This window comes from Pteropus alecto, unplaced genomic scaffold (genome assembly GCF_000325575.1).
Source record: "Pteropus alecto unplaced genomic scaffold, ASM32557v1 scaffold45, whole genome shotgun sequence".
Lineage (NCBI taxonomy): Eukaryota > Metazoa > Chordata > Mammalia > Chiroptera > Pteropodidae > Pteropus > Pteropus alecto.
This window is the reverse complement of record NW_006442491.1, coordinates 34,451,636-34,468,848: the sequence shown is the minus strand read 5'-3', so window position 1 is coordinate 34,468,848 and position 17,213 is coordinate 34,451,636. Positions and strand designations below refer to the sequence as shown.

Sequence of the window (17,213 nt, the reverse complement as noted above, 5' to 3'; positions counted from 1 at the left end):
AACCTGAAAGAGTTTTCCAGAAGTTAAGTCTTTCGGGCCATCTGCCACACTTGCCAAAATCAGAATCCCTTGAGAGTCAAGCAGTTGAGAGACTAAATCCAGACTCCACCAAATGGTGACCATATGACCTTGGACAAGTTACTTCAACTTCTTGAGTGTTTGCTGCAAAACAGAGATAATAATTACCTCATAGAGGGCCACGTGAACACAATGAGCTAATAAGTGAATCTCCCAGCACAGAGCTTGGCACACTGTTTGCGATAAATATCAGCTATGACGGACTTTCCATTAGAAAGGCATGCTCCCTGCATGCAGAATAAGCAACGAAATACAGATCTGCACAAAATAAGATCATTCTCCTTCCATGAGATAACCACTGATACTATTCTGGGGTACAACCCTCCAGATTTTGAGGTGTCTGTTTGCTTTTTAACACAACAGTGGGGCACCTGTCATCTTCCGTAGTTCGTACAATATTATTGACTATATTCCCTACGTTGTACTTTACAGCCCTGTGACCCTTTCATTCTAACTCTTGGTTTGCAGGAGTACAGAGAAGGGATGACATGGGGGGTTGGAATCAGCAGAGTTTAAAACGTGGGGTGTCTATGGGGCAAACATCCCAGTTTTTTCAACAAATAAACTGCAAAGAAATAAAAAGGACCCAGGGCACCCCACAGAGCAGTGCCGTCCAGTAGAACTTTCTGGAAATGTTTTGTATCTACACTGGTGGGCACTGGCCACACGTGGCTATCGAACACGCGAAATGGGGCTTATGTGGCTGAAGGACTAAATTTTTTATTTCATAACTATTTATTGAAATAGTTATATGTGGCTAGTGGCGATCGTGTCGAACTGTGCGGCTATAGATTGAAAGAGACATGTCAATTGCACCGAAAAGAGCTCGTTTGGATTCTTAGTCACACAAATTTAACTTAAAAAAAAAAAAATCTATGAGACAGGGAAATTTAAACACTGGCAAAAGTCTTCGATGACGTTAAAGGCTTACTGCTAATTCTGTAAAGCGTGAGAACGATATTACCATTTTGCTTTTTAAGGACACCCTTGTGTTTTAGAGGCACCAAAATATCAATACAGTTGTCCCGCCCTAGCTGAGATTTCCCTTTCCTTGGTTCCGGTTACCTTTGGTCAACTGCAGTCTGAAGATATTAAATGGAAAATTCCAGAAATAAACAGTGTATAAGTTTTACATGACGTGCAGTCTCGTGATGACCCCTCCGTCCTGCCCAGGACAGGTATCCACCTTTTCTCCAGCATCTCCGTCTCCATGCTGTGTATGCTCCCCAGCTGTCAGTCACTTAGCAGCTGTCTGTTATCAGATCGACTGTCAGAGGATCAAAGCTTTGATGTTCAGGTCACGCTGACCATAGGCTAACGCCACATCGCGACGCCGGTGTTATTCAGCTCGCTTCATCTCATCGCGTGGGCATTGCACCATCTCGCAGCATCGTCAGAAGGGTGGGGACAGTGCAATAGGATATTTCGAAAGAGACAGACCACATGCACATAACTTATATCACAGTATATTGTTATAATTGTTCTATTGTATTATTAGTGATTGTAATCTTACCGTGCCTAATTTGTAAATGAAACTTTATCGTGGGTATGTGAGTATTGGAAAAAAACACAGTGCACGTGGGATTCAGTACTATCCGTGGTTTCAGGCATCCACTGGGGGTCTTGGAACGTGTCCCCCGCGGATAAGGGGGGCCTACTGTAGATAAAACAAAACGGCATCTAGATTTTGCATCAAAATAACAGAGTGGAAGGCGTGGGGTATAGATGATACAAGAGATCCACGAACTGATAGTTGTTGAAACTGTATTATGGATAGATGAGATTCATTGTACTCTTCTCTCTACTGTGGCATTGGCTTGCAATTGTTCATAACAAGAAAACGTTTATAAAAACTTTTTTTTTTTTTTTTTTGGTAAAAACTCCTTAATCAGCGGGTTTTATGTGTATGTCTTTCTTCCTTAGGGAGTTCCATTATAAGTGAACATTGACATTTATAAATGAAAAGCCATCAATCCTAAAAGTAGTAGAATTTTAAGAGAAAGATAGAATAGGGCTTTCGCAGAACTCACAGCCAGGCCCGTGTTAACAGCTTCCTTCGATAGGGCTGGAATCATTCCAGCCTGTGTAGTATCCACACAGCAAACTCAGCCACCAGGACAGAGACCACTAGTTGCCCCAATATCTGTTTCCCCTTCTCCCTCAGCAATAAAATCCCCAACTTTTAGTTGGCACATGGCCACGCAGATAAAAGTATGTTTCCCAGCCTCTTTTGCACCTGAGTAGCTATGTGACTACATTCTGACCAATGATTTGTAAAGGGAAGGGGTGTATATCAGCGGTCCCCAACCTTCATGGCACCAGGGACCTGTGCTCCTGTGAGAATCTAATGCCTGATGAACTGAGGTGGAGCTGAGGCGGTGATGCTAGTGCTGGGGAGCGGCTGCAGATACAGATGAAGCTTTACTCACTAGCCCCACCACATACCTCCTGCTGTGCAGCCCAGTTCCTAATAGGCCATGGACTGGTACCAGTCCGTGGCCCAGGGATTCGGGACCCATGGACTATATATGATTTCCTGGAAGTGTCCTTAAACAGGCGTGTCTCCTTTGCAAACTTCCCCTCATTCTTCCTGCTTGCTGGAATGTGGTCTGATGGCTGGAGCTTGAGCAACTATTTTGGGTCATGTGGCAGAAGATACATGAAAGGATGGTGGAACAGTGAGACTGAAAAGCCCAGTTCCTGACATGATGGATGCCACACAGCCTGGGGCCGACTACCTCCAGATTTATTCTTCATGAAGGACAAATAAATTCTTATCATGTGGGTTTTGGGTCTGTCGCTGTCATTCACAACTGATTTAGATCCTAATTAATATAGTTGCTAAAATTTACCTTTAGCGATTCTGTAATAGTTATTAAGCGTTTACTCTGCAGGTTGTATCATGCTTATTGCTATGAGAGAAACAAGATAAAAGTCATAGAATCAGCACATAAAAGGTTTTTCAGTCGAGAGAGATACACAAAATATAAGGTGATTAATTAAGATACAATTAAATAATAATACCAGCCAGCACGTATTGAGTACTTATGATGCGCCAGACACTGTTCTAAGCACTTTACACATATTAACTAATGAGTTCTCACAAGACTAAGATTTATTATCGTTGCCATTTACAGGTGAAAAAACAGAAGCAAGAGAGGTTAAGTAACTTGTCCAAGGTCAGACAGTTCATAAGGCGTGGAGATAGGATGCATAGATGGTATTGATTAGGGCGGTTCCAGAAAGAGAGAAAGAACTAGGGTCAGCCGTCACATCTTTGTGGAAAAGACAAGATGTCGATTCATTCAACAAATATTTGTTGAGTGTTTGGGGTGGGTCAGCCGCCGCTCAAGCTGAGAATGGAGCAAACATGGGCCTGATTTCCCCTGGGTATGAAGAAGGAGTAGGCTGTGACTCAGGTGAGGCTGCCACGTTGCCCTGCTCCAAGGAGCCGCTCTATGAATGGTGCCCCCTGGAGTTGTGGAAAGCTACCCGGTGACCCTGAATTTGAAGCTCACCAGCTGATGGTGGCCACAGATGCATTTTGGTTGGTCCCTGATATTTAGAAAATTGAGAGACTTCACATAAAAACCCAGGTTCGAAAAAGAGGAATGTACATCAATATTAGACCAGCATTTCTACGCCTCGACATCTGGCTAACGCTGACTATGGCTGCCTCCTTCAGACTGCATATTTCCTCTGTTTGTCACAATCCCCAACCCTCCCTGATGTTATAAGGGGGGTACGGTTATAGGAGGCCCCTATGGGACATGATAGGACCATCAATTTCATGTGCCTTGTGCTACAAATGTGGAGTGTGATGACAAATGAAATCACAGTATTCATGGTTTTATTTCTCCCCTCACCTACCAGAACAGAGTAAATATTTTGACTCTAAGATCTACACAAGTTTTCTTACAATCAGACATAAAGCTTTTGAGACACTTCCAGTCTGTAGCAATAGTGATGACAACTTGATTATCCTGCCTACCAATCAAATCTCAGTATCAAAGAAACCAAGAAAACTTCTGAGAGACAAAGAAATTTGTTTATTCTGAATGTTTTCTTCCTTCTTTTTTTTTTCTTTTCACAGATACCCTCAAGCCCTAACAAACAAAAATCTAGACAGTTATTAACATTAAAAAGATAACTAAAAGTAGATTGTCATGCAAGCTTTGCAAATCAATAAGACAAAAATCAATGTATCTGAGAGATTCATCTCCTCTTGGAAGCAAACTACTCCTCGCTTATTCCTTCCTACCCTGCCTTTAGGAGAGTTGATTTCTACTCTCCTTGCAGGTCTCAATTCAACTGTCCCTTCTACCTGGAAGCCTTATCCACCGCCAGAGCCATGTCCCTTGTATATATGTAGCTCCATAGCATCAGGGCCAAATTAGGACTGTTGTGGGACCAACGTATTTTTGCCTTCGTGGGCCTTGTCCTCCTTAAAAGGATGTTAAAAATTATATTTTGCAAATGCATTGGCACAAAGGCAGATATAAACCAGGCTGGGTTTATTATTATATATTCCATTATGTGTGTGTGTGTGTGTGTGTGTGTGTGTGTGTGTGTGTGTGTGTGTGTGTGTGTATTTGGTCTTAAAAGACATCAAAATAAACATTTTTCTGGGCCCCTAAAAGCATCATGGGTCCCAGGTGCCATATGTCTTATTCCTCACAGAGGAGCTTGCCCTCACAGTGCTATGTAAATTTTCTACTGAGCACTTATTCCAATTGCAGATGAGTACTTTCTGCAAGGTGCCAGCTAAGAACACCTGCCTTTACATCCCCTGGAGTGATACTCAGAGGGCTAGAGACCTCTAGGTACCCAGGAAGGCCCCACCAATCTGCATTTTTAATCAAGCCAGTTGTCAATTCTAATGCTTACAAATGGTTGGGATCCACTAGAATGAGCTGTTTAAAAATGTCTGTTTACCCGGCTAAAATTTTGACTCCTGTTAGGGCCATCTTTTTTTGTTCGATTCTGCATTTCTGTGCCAACGCAGGTTCTGATACACGGTAGGTGCTCAATAAATTTTCAGTGAATAAGCAAAAGAAAAAGAATGTCCCTGGCTATGTTTTGTAAGGCTCCAATTTGGTCATGGCTGCAAGAAAGTAACTATATTTTCAAGAGACTTGTGAGTACATTATATATTATTATATGGATATTATGTATCATATATATTATATTGATATTACATATCAATGTACTCCCATCCCCTCAAATATGGCCCAGTAGAGTAGGTCCATCATAGATGTATGTTATTGAATGGATCTCTGGGTGTAAGATTTTCATTTAGCACTCCATCATGGCTTCACTCTGACTGCAGAATAACCGGGTAATTAATCTCTTCCTATATGCATTTGAATCCAAGATCTGCAATGCCAGAGACATCAGAAATTCACGATTTTTACATAGATGGTTCATTTGGCTGCATTTGCTTGCTAAATTTTCCTTTCGTCAAGGTTTGGGTAAATGGGGACCATCATGGCTGCAGTGGGGAAGAGGCCACCTCTCCATGGAGAAAGGACTGGCGTAGACTTATGCAGTCGTGGTGTCTGGCTTAATCAGTATAAATCTACTTTACTCAGTAAGAATAAAAAGTTCACCGAACTCCTTCATACAATGAAATCATTTCGACTTTCTCAGATGGGATCTATGTGGAGTTCATGTTGATGTAAATGAGAGCCTTCAGGTCTTTTCATCATACCTAAGATGTAAAGTTTAATTAAATTACACTTTAGTTAGAGCGCTTGCCTGCTTTCCTTAGCGTCTAGCGACCTGATAATAAAGACAAGTTTTAATGACCCATGTAAGTTCTACGCACTTGTTTCCCAGACATAGCTTTTCTTGCTCTTGTTGAAATTACACTGTAATATCCACATCGCATGTGCTGTATTTAAGAATATGTGTGTATAAAAACTGAGCCCTTTTAATTTTTCACTTCCCTCTTAGAAAGAGGAAGAGATAAATCATGAGAACAAAACTGATATTAGGAATTCGGTCCAAAAAAAAAGAAGCTTCCAGGGAATGCTCTGAAGTCCACGCAGGTGAAGCTTAACTTAATGATTTGTTTTTTTTTTTTCTATTTCGTCATGAACGATTATTCGATTCAGAATGAAGACCCTGAAGAATTGTGAATTATTCGAGAAAAATATATTTTTTTCTACTTGTGGTTTGGTTTATTGCTACCTAAACTTGTTTCATAAAAGATGACATGTTTACCATCTTGAAATGTTTAAAGATTGAGAAATGTTTCTTGTACATTTGAAAATGCACAAGAAAGATGTATACAGACATAAACACATTTTACAATATGTATTTAAGTATAGAAAAGATGAAACTAAACTTTTATTTGTGGACCTCTGAGCAAGTAGAAAATATAATTAAGCAAAATATCTGTTTCTTAAGCATTCTGACTAGGTCTAGCTTGTTGGTTTGCTTGGTCGTGTTTGCTTTTTAAATTTTTTTGTTTCTAGTTGGCTTGTTGGTTGCTGTTTTTTAAGATAGCAACTATGAGTCCTTCAGCTAGTGAATTAACAGTTTATGACTTAAGATTTATAAGCATTTAAAATGAACTGAAATGAATCTGCTCGTTCAAAGCTAAAGCATCTAGAACTTACTCTTAAAATGTCATGTTTTCTAGCTGCCCTGACCTAGCTAGGGAATCACTACATGTTTTGGAGTTGCGACAGCCAGTTGGCTCAAAGATTTATAGGAAACAGTAATGGGCAGAAGTAAAATGTTGACCCAGATCAATGTCACACGCATTTTCTTTCTCAGTGGCTTCCCGCTGTCTATTCAATCCAAGTCTCCTTACTGAGACTCCCCTTACTTTCACTTACACAACTCTGACATTCGAAAAAAAAAAAATCCTGCCTCTGGGACAGAGGTCAGTGAACTACCTTCATCGAAGGTTTGCAGGCTGCATTGACGCCTGGAGGGAGCAAAAAATTATGAGTCAGAGCCTGGCCGCTGAGCTGTGTGATCACGGACAGGTTAGTTAACGCTTCCGTGCCTCGGTTTACCCCTCTGCGCATTGGGATCCGCCCCATAGGGCGGTGGCAAGGCTTCACCCAGCTAGCGCACATAAAACACTTAGAACAGCGCTCGAGACTTTAGACGTGGTGAGAAAGATATTAAAATGATGCCCTTGTTGCGCTGTGAGCTGGGGACAACGTCCCCTCCCCCAACGGCGACTGCTTTGCACGTAAGAGTCCACGCGAGGGGGAGGGATCTGTAACCAAGGGGGTGGGGGGGGGTCATTTACTAAAAGAACAACGTTTTCTTTCACATATTTTGAAAATAGAATCGTTCACAGGAGGCGGCTCTTCTGCATAGTGAAAATGCCAGTAAGAGAAAGAAAATGCTGACTTCCCACAGCCTGCAGCAACAGCGAGGAGGGACTTTTAGTGCCAAAGGGACTTTTAGCTGAGTAATAAAGCAATATTCCTCCTGAACACCACCCTCTGTCCTTCTTCTCGTGATTATAAACTCTAACAGAATGTTCAAGGTCTCCCAGGTATCTCACAAAAATCAACTTGAGGAGGACTGCGCTGGAATCACCAATTTTTAACCAGTGCTTACCAGGCATATTCTACATGAGTGAGACAGGAACACACTGTCTAAGGGTTCGTCATGAAACGCTGCAATATTTTTTTTTACTGGTGTTAGTAATAACCACCCCTCGTGTGAATGACATAAGGTGAGTTACACAAAAATAAGAGAGTTTTTTAAAAAAAAAATTTTTTTGTCTTAAATAGATGGGGGTGGCATGGGGGGGGAAGATCACTGTTAAAAAAATTGTGAACAATATACACACACATGGAAAATTAAAAATCTCTGGGGATTATTCGTAACATCTCAGTGGATGAGGAAGGGTGTTTTTAAAAAGTCCCTCATATGTGGTGCAGAATCTGGGATTTTTTTTAGGTGTTGGGATAAAATAACACCAAAATAAATTCAAGGAGTAAAAGAGGAAGCCGCTCTACACTAATAACCAGAATCTAGACCACTTCCTTCTCTGAGGAGTGCATCCCCATTGCGAAAAAAGGGACCGAGGTCTTCAGGTAGGGAGTACAAAGGAGACTTGAATATTCCTCGGGAATTCTAGGAGTTGAAAAGCTCTGGCTTAGTGTAGCAGCAGGCCTAGAAGCTCAGGAACTCTAGATATACAGCAGGGAACATTCAGACCCAGCTTACAAGGAGAACAAGGCCAAGCACTCTGCCAGGAGTCCTGGACCTACGTTCAGGCTCCGCGATCAATTAACTCTGTGACCTTGGAAAGGTGACAGCGTCTCTGAGCCACTGTTTTCCTCATCTGTGAAATGGGCCAGCGTGCAGGTCTCCTCTCTACATGGCAGAGCGACATTAAGGTAATCTACGTGTAAAATCCTTCAGATAGTACAACGCAAACATGAGGCGTGATGTTAAGGAGGCGTGATTCCAAGCTTTTCTGTATCGTTTGGATCAAAACGTTTCCTTGTCTCCATTATTTATCGACATGGATTTACAGTCGTTTGTAAAGATGAAATAGGCTGCTTCCACGGGGCTTGTTTGGAAACTTCGATGGTTTAACTCACAGTGAATTTCTCCCAAGTCATGCTTAGAAATACCCTTCCTCAGCGAGAAAGGGACGGAGTGCAGCTGTGCCGAGGTGAAAACCACCTCACTCACAGTTTATTCCTGATCCAAACGTCTGTTGACTGTCTTTGGACACCGATTAATGATGTAAGCGTAAGCTCTCTTGATAAATGGATCTAGAAGTCACTATTTCCTCGCCAAACGCATTCTCATCTGTATCCAGCTCTGGCCAAATTCTGTAGGGCTCTGGCCATAAATATGTAATGGCTTCTAAAAACACGGGCCTGCCTATCTGCGGGTCCACGCCCATTTGCTGTTACACATGAAACTTGGAGGCAGGCCAAGGGTATGGCCAAATAATTGCTATGCCAGAACTAGTTAATCACAGGCCCCCCGAAGGGAGGGGACAGGGGCCCCTCCCCGCCATGGAGGCACTTCTGAGCCTGCCATCCTGGTGGGACAGTCACCCTTTAGGGCATCTGGAGTCTTTGTTAAATTACTCCAGTCTTGGGCTAATTTGGGGCCGGCTTGGCTTTTCTGAGCCTGCTTTTGGCACAGGTAGGAAAGAAGGAGGAAAAAAAAAATGGTGTAAGCAAGTTTCGAAATCTTAGATCATTTCATGAATGACTCAGTGTTTCCTTTTGGAAAAGTGCAATAATTGGCTTTCATTAATAACTCAGCTTTGAAAAAATGATCTAAATATCGAGGAGCCTTTGTGCCATCTGCACACAGCCATCCTCCAGTCTTCATGTTTATAGCTTCCAGAGGAATTTCATTCACTTGATAACGGGGACTTGTTGAAAAATAAACTGTCACATACTTCCTCCTTCAGGCTTCCTGTTCTTTCTGAGAAAAGTATTGAGGTCGTCTCTCTTTCTTGCCTTCTTTCTTTTTTCTTCTTTCCATTTAAAAATCGTCGAAATATAATCAACACAGTGTACACCTTAAACTTACACAATGTTACGAGTTGATGCTATCTCAGTCAAGCTGGAAAAAATATTCAAAATATAAAGCTAATACTCCTTTTTAAGAGACTAGATATATTCAGCACGGGAAGAGAATATGCCTATCCTTTCTCTCTTTGTAGAATGAGAATGTCACAGTATATTCCTTTAGTGTGTGAAATACATAACTAAATACGTTTCAGATATTGTCTTTAATTCGTTTGGGCACATTTCCATTTTAGAATGAAAAACAAAACAAAACAAAAGCCTCTCTCTCTGTCTGTCTCTCTCTGCACATAAAGAGTCCTAAGTTTTAATACAGAAGACATCAGTACTGTTGAATCCAGCTCTAAGCTATAAACCAGAAGATGTCTCAAATGACTCATTACTGGAATAAATGTTGATAATGTCAAAGGTATGCAAATAGAACTTAAACGGGTGAAGGAAGACTCTGCAATTCAATAAATAAAGTTGAGAATGTTACTGTGGTTACCGCGGACTCTATTTGCATACAGGCTTATCTTGTTTTTAAAGCAGGAGGGGGAAAAAAAAGAGGAGGAAGAGAAAAATCCCAACTTTCACCGCCTGTTCTCAAAATACAGTCTCATAATGAGGCACAACAGTTTAAGCTGTGTTAACAAGCCAAAAACGCTTCGTGTGGAACACTCCAAAACGCATTAAACATATTTTCTAGTGTGTAGAAAGCAAATACGGGACTAAGCCTCAGGTCAGCTTACTGAGAAAATTGCACAATCAAGCTTTTTGTCACTCAAGTCTGGCGTTTGGGTCAGGACTGATTCTGTTACAAGAGTGACCCTGCCTGGGCTGTCGGGCTAATCGCCAGTGGGTCCCTGGCTCGTCCTCCAAGCCGGACCGACAGTCACGTTGAAATAGAATAGAAACAACAAAGAGAGGCCCCCCATAGTAGATTCTCACGCTATATAGCAAAGTACAAATCTTGCAATGCTTGATACTGTGACTTAAAGCCAGATTCACTTGTCATTTTGGAAGGAAAGTTCACATGGTACATCTTTTTACATCTGTGTAAGCACATATTATCCATTTGGTGCTCCGGAAGAAACTGCTTCCTTGCAATTGCTAAGCCATGTAAGGTGGAAATGGTTCAAGGAAATAAGATGAGCGAAGTCCATACTGACTCAGGAAGAGAATGGATTTAAATAAATGTTTCAGAAAATGAATGGATCACATTGTGGCAGAGTGGGAGGGAAGGGAAGCTCATCAGAGGCAGCAGCCCCAAGAGGAGCCTTCACCTTGCACCCACCATATATCGTCTTGCACTTTGTACTCCAAACAGGACATCGGTCCACCTTCCAGTCCCTGACTCACCGTCTTCCAGTGGGATGTGTCTGGAGAATGCGTGAAAAACTCCTGGAGTAGAAACTGTACAAATACTATAAAGATTCATTGCATAAATATCGTTAGATGTTTCTATTTTATATGGGCTGATCATCTAGTTTGGGGAGTGTCATCAAGGCTTTTCTGACAATATACTCACGGACAAAATGGAACAGGTGTCCTATTTTTAGTTACTGTGCACCGTCCTCTCCAAATAAAGTTTGATTTTGAAATGGAAAGCGAGACAACGGAGAAGTGCCAAGAAGCTTATGTACTAAGAAACAGAGGTGGTATGTTTCTTATTTAATGAGCTTGGTCCCTTAAGATTGTAATACAGATACATTTATTACTGTACTTAGAAAGTACACTTATATATTTTTTAAATACCTGCTTCTGATCTCCAATTCAAGAGGTACAAAGGGGACACAGAAAAAAAGCCAGTCCCCCTCCCACTCTGTGGTCCCCGGAGTGAAGAATTTTTTAGAGGAGATAATTGCCTTGTCGATTTAGTTCTCCTTAACAATGCGAATCTCCCTTTTGTGGTCTTTCTTCCTGGATAATTCACTCTGAAATATCTTAAGATACGGGGAGGGGGAGAGGAAGAGTTTCAATGGTATTATAATCTTTTCCCATTAGAGTTTTAATTAAACTGTCAGTGAAACCTTTTTTTTTTTTCTTGTTTCACTTTTCAGATTTTCTGCACCATCCTGCTCGACCACAAGGAGTTAGTGGGAGGGTGCTGGGGGGAGATGGGAAGCCTGTATAATATTTGTATTTTATGTACTTTTAAAAGGGAAAGGAAAGATGTGATTTAAGAAGCTAACATGTTGAGCACATGAGGAAAATCATCATTGTAACAATCAGGTGAAGACTAGGGGACTATCAAGTACTATACTGTTTTGAAAAGCTATAAGAAAATGCACCAACATAGGACCTCTGGTTGTTTCCGAATGTTATATGTTGGGTTTATGGGTGTTTTTTTTTTTGCAGTCTTCAAACTTTCTATAATAAACAGTGAGGCTTTCTAATCATAAAATTCAAAAAGCATTTTTTAGGGATTGTACATTGCATACTAGAATACGTCCTCTGATCTTTTCTAAGGATATTGCAAAATTCGAGAATCCTTGTATTTAAAATTTGGCAGGTACATAGGCCTAATAACAATATTCTTCTAGATTATTATGGAGTTATCGCAAATAATTCTGATTCATCTACTGTGGCTTGTACTTAACCATATAGATGTCATTTTCCATGCTTATCCCATAATTTGGAGGGTGATATTTTTTAACATTATGCAGGACATTCTGTATCAGGTCAATAAATATAAATTAAATTTGAATATTGAGGATCTGATCAGCTTTTCTTAAAGGGTGTCTTGACGCCTACAATAAGCCTGAGAATGAATTACAGACATTTAGTCAATATTCCATAAAAACCCTGGTAGTAGCATTTTGGCTTGTTCAGCTTAAAAACTCATTTATACTTGTAATGTTATTTTTCAATTGTATGTCTGTGTGTGCTTAAAGTAAAAAGGACAAAAATAAATTTGAGGGGAAAAAAACATTTTAATTACTTTCAAATGTTCCAATAAACTCTTGCTCAAGAATTTCCTTGCCAGATTATTATATACTTGCTTGCCAAATCTCTCTAGCTTTCTCCTATTTTCTTAATCTTAGGAACTATAGACGTTATTAAGATTTTCTGGCTGGTCAAAACACATAAGCGTTTTCAAAAGACTTAAACATTCAAATGTCATAGGAAAGAATAAAAAAAAAAAATCCGATCTGTACTCTTAAAAACATTTTTGAGAGTCAGAAAATAGCAGAATGATCGTAAACCCTCAAGAAGAGGGTTTTTTTTTTCCACATTCATGTTTAAATAACTATTTTGTTATCTTCAACTGTAGTTCCTACTGAGAACATCCCAGTAAACAGCCAGTCTCTATGACTAAGGAAATACTCCAACTTATGATCTACTGATAGGTGAAGAAATATCAACCAGACCAGGAGGTCTCACAGGTCACTATCTAACAGACAGTGGCACCAGTAGCAGGCCAGCTAGATGAGGAAGGAGCAGAGGTTGTGCTCACACCGTTACAAGTTTGCTAAGATTCCTTCAGTCCATTGAACAACCCCACGTGGACACCATGCATACTGGATTCTATGTAAACAGAATATAATAGAATAAATACACTGCAGATGGTGGGTGTCCTGTGTTCCAAGGAGAAGCTTTGAATTATTACAATGGATCGTAATTGACAGATTTAAAATGTTTTGCTGCCTACTTGAAAACTAAGATAGACATAATATCTTTAATAACTTGGAAAAATAAAGAGCAGAAATTGTTTTCTAATATACAGAAATGGAAGGAAACACAACTTTGAGAGTGAATTCGGATATCATCTTGTCACAAGTGAATAATATCCCCCAAATATTAGTAAAAACAATTGCATTTCAATCTTGACTTCTTAGAAGTTGAAAGAAGACTCAGCTTCTTGGGGTTCTGGATCATGTTTAACAATGCACTCTTTTTATAAACATTATTTTTGGGAAAAAAAAATCCTATGACATCTTTGTCTCCAAAAGACAATATCTTAGTCATCAGCACTTTTCATGCTCCCTCATAGTATTTTGTGTTATAAGGAGGGATTAGGGAAACTGAGTCATGGATAGAGTCAAACGGTTGCATGACCCTTACATGACCCAAGAACACCAAAAGCCCAAAACAAAGTCTACTTAATTTAAGCCAGTGCCCTTAACTGTGGACTCGACTCGACATAATAGTGATTTAATGAATAAAAGTCAATGAATTTTAAAATATATTTTTCATTATAATTATCACTTAGTGTTAGAAGAAATTCATTATTCCCTGGGGTCGGAAGGAAAGGCTTTCAGGTACTAGATTTATCGGGGTGATCGCTCTGTTAAGTTATATACATGTCTAATCACAATGTTGTATCCCTGAAACTAATATAATCTTGTAAGCTAACTGCAATTGAAAAATAAAAAAAATTAGGAAAGAAAAAAAAAGAAGGGAGGGCTTTCATTCTTAAGAGATGCAATCGAGAGTTAGTCTACAACACTAACCAGCTTTAGCAGTTCTCCAATGCTGGAATGTGTCGTCAGAAGAAATAAAATTCCTAAGTAGACATTTGCTTCCCCTCAGACACCTCAGGAGGCAGGTTTGCCACTAAGGCAAACACTTGCTTTCTCTTGGGGTTTAAGACTATGAACTTTTCTTATCTACCCTCTTCTTTACAGGTAAAGAACTTCATTAAAAACCAAATATAAATCTATCAACCTGGTGGTCAAAGAGGAGGATACTTTGAAAAGACGTAGTTTAAGGAAGACAGGACTGAAAGGGGAAAATGAATCATGTGTTAGAATTATGGGTTAGAATCAATGGAAATGCAAAACTAATGTTTTCCAAATATATTTTTTTAAAGTTTAGTCCGGCAAACCCATCGGTCACCTGCTTAGTATTATTTTTCATTTCTTTAAAACGTCTGAAGTTCGAAGTAAATTGCTCATCAGGGTTAAACCCAATATTGACAAGAAGAACGTTTCTGGAGAATTTGACATTTTCAGTTAAGACTGCAATAGTGCTGCCCTGGTCTCTTCAAAAATGATCGAGTTCACCACATTGGAAAACTGCGTAATCTTGTTTGGGAATCTTTCTCACACACTTGCGTCCTGTATGAGTTCTGCTAAAAGGAACTTTAATACAAATCAGGAACTTGATTGAAGCAAGTAGTGCTAAAAAGAAAAACAACTTCTGGCCCAGCACTTTACTTTGTATCTTTTCACTATTGATCATGGAGAGAACTGTATTTTCAAGTTGGTGAAGCATTCATCCATTCTGCTCTCAAGGGTGAGTGATCTCAATATACACGAATGCAGAAACAGAGAGCATGCAGAATGTCATCACGGACATCTTTGATCTGCAAATGTTAGAATACGACGGAATGGAACAAAACATAAACAAAGTGAAGTGATTTAATGAAATTAATTAAAGGACGCTAACTGCATTTCCAGACTCTCTGGAAAGCCTCTGCGTGAACTTGTGGGCTGGGTCGGGCCAGCTGAGTAGCTGCGTGAAATGGGAAGCTCCACTGCAGGAAGTGGTGCTTTTCTGATGCTGCTAATTAAGGAATGTGGAACCCTTCCTTCTGAGTCAGCTTGGCGGTATGTGGGACTCTGTGCTGCTTGCTGCTTACATGATTACTGCATGCAACTTTAGAAATAAAACCGGAGTATCTTGCCACTGAACGTTTAAGAGGTGAGACGTGGTATGTTTTTAAATGGTTCGTAATCTTTAAAATGGCTCGGTGCAGCTGGCCTTTTTATCAGCTGATTATACTTACGGCATAGTCTCAGATGGCACCGTGTTATCCCATGGGCAGGATCTGGACCATTTATAAACTCACATTTTCAGGTACACGGGCTTACAGTATTCTGAGGAGTCACGACTATTACACAGCAATAAAAACATCTCTGCGAAACTGTCAACTCTTAATTTTAATTTCTTTTTGGTAAAATCAATTTTTTTTCCAAAGGTAATACAGCATATTAAAGAAAATAATTCGAGAAAAGTAGGAGGTAGAAAAAGGTCATGCAGATCTCATGATCAAAAACAACCATTTAGAAACCTTTTTCTCAGTCTGTTGAGATAGTGCTTCTAGGCGTGTCCTGTTTGGCTCAAATAAATTAGTATAAACAAAAATAACAAAAACACAATCATTTAAATTTTTTTTCCTATGTGACCACTGGCCATATATGTCTATTTAAAAAATATATAAAATTTGAAATGTATACAAAAGCAGAGAGAGAATAGTAAAATGAACCCCTCATACTCAAATCCAGTTGTACAGTTTCAAGATGTTAACCACATTTGCTTCAATTCTCCTGTTTTTAACATTTGCTAAAGTATAAATTCCAACATGTCATTCTCCTCCTCAATGCTTCAGTGTATGTCTCTAAAAATATATATACATTTTTTTCTAATAACTCATAAGGCCATTATCACAGCTAATGAATTAACAATGTTCTTGGTATCATATATAATGCCCTGTTCATAGTAAAAGCTCCCTGATAAACAACTTAGAAATGTTATGCATACCTATATCCTCCCTTTTTGCTTACTAATAAAATATTTATAATCTGTTAAAAATCCAACTTTTCATCTTGAGTTTTCAGTTTGCTATTATATTTCCCAACAGCATATTTTTCAAAACTTTCTAATTTCGAAATGGCTGTGTGCAAGAGTGTGGGGGGGTAACTTGGATGATTAATCATTCCTCCTTTGAAATGTTTCCACGTATATATGGACAGAGAGTGTGAGTGTGTTTTTCTTCCCCTTATAGTAAACTTGTTGCCATAAATATCTTTCTTCATAATACCTTTCCCTTGATTAGGGCTATTTCCTTAGGACCCATTCCAGGAGTGTTTATTGCAGCACCCAATGTATGAACATTGTAAGGCCCTTGACTTGTCTCCCTGAGTTGTTTACAAAAGGACTGTACCAATTTACACTTCCACTTACAAAGGATGAGAGAACCTCTATTAAAATGTTTCAAGGCAGTACTTTTCAGAGCTCTTATAAATCATTGGCTAAGGCTGGCTTATGTTTGTCATATGGTCATAGCCATCTCAGAATAAATAAATACACATTTTCTATAGCTATGAAAACACGGCATGCTCAGACTGCCAAACAACCACAAACTAACTTTGATTAAAAGAGAAACCGGTCTATTTGAAAATGTGGTAATGAGAGAGTTCCCACCCACCGGGAAGCTCGGTCCTGGAGGGGGAGGGGAGCCTGCATTTCTTCTTGCCTCTTCCCATCCTGAAGAAGGTAGAAATGAACAGGTCAGCGTTCTCTTCGTTTACTTTACGATTTTTTTTTTTTAAAAGCTGGGTATTTTATTTGTTTCCATCTGGCTGAGTTGATGATGCAAAAATACGGTTGAAAACTGGTTGAAAACTAGCAGAGAACTTCTGGTGGCGGGCGTTTCCTGTAAACGCAGCCCCATAGCACTGGGTAACAGAGGATTAAGGCAGAGCCATTTTAGCTTCGAGTCCAAATTCTACTTTGTTTCCTTGGGGACACGTTGTTCTTATTTGTTGACTTCAAATAAAACTGCTTCTGAAACTGTTTGTTTCTGTATATAGCATGCTTGTTTTCCTTAAAGAATGTAGCATATCAGTTACAAATCTTTGCAGAAAATTCAGTTGTACTGGTTTAGATATATTT

The 17,213-nt window shown here is 39.7% G+C and overlaps 1 long non-coding RNA gene across 1 annotated transcript; it reads left to right on the top strand.

Annotated features, from left to right (window-relative positions):
- The first annotated feature begins 6,982 nt into the window (after positions 1-6,982).
- Positions 6,983-7,538, top strand: LOC112470929. Its single transcript, XR_003043082.1, has 2 exons — positions 6,983-7,288; positions 7,388-7,538. It is a non-coding gene; the product is annotated as an uncharacterized LOC112470929 (long non-coding RNA).
- Positions 7,539-17,213: the final 9,675 nt, after the last annotated feature.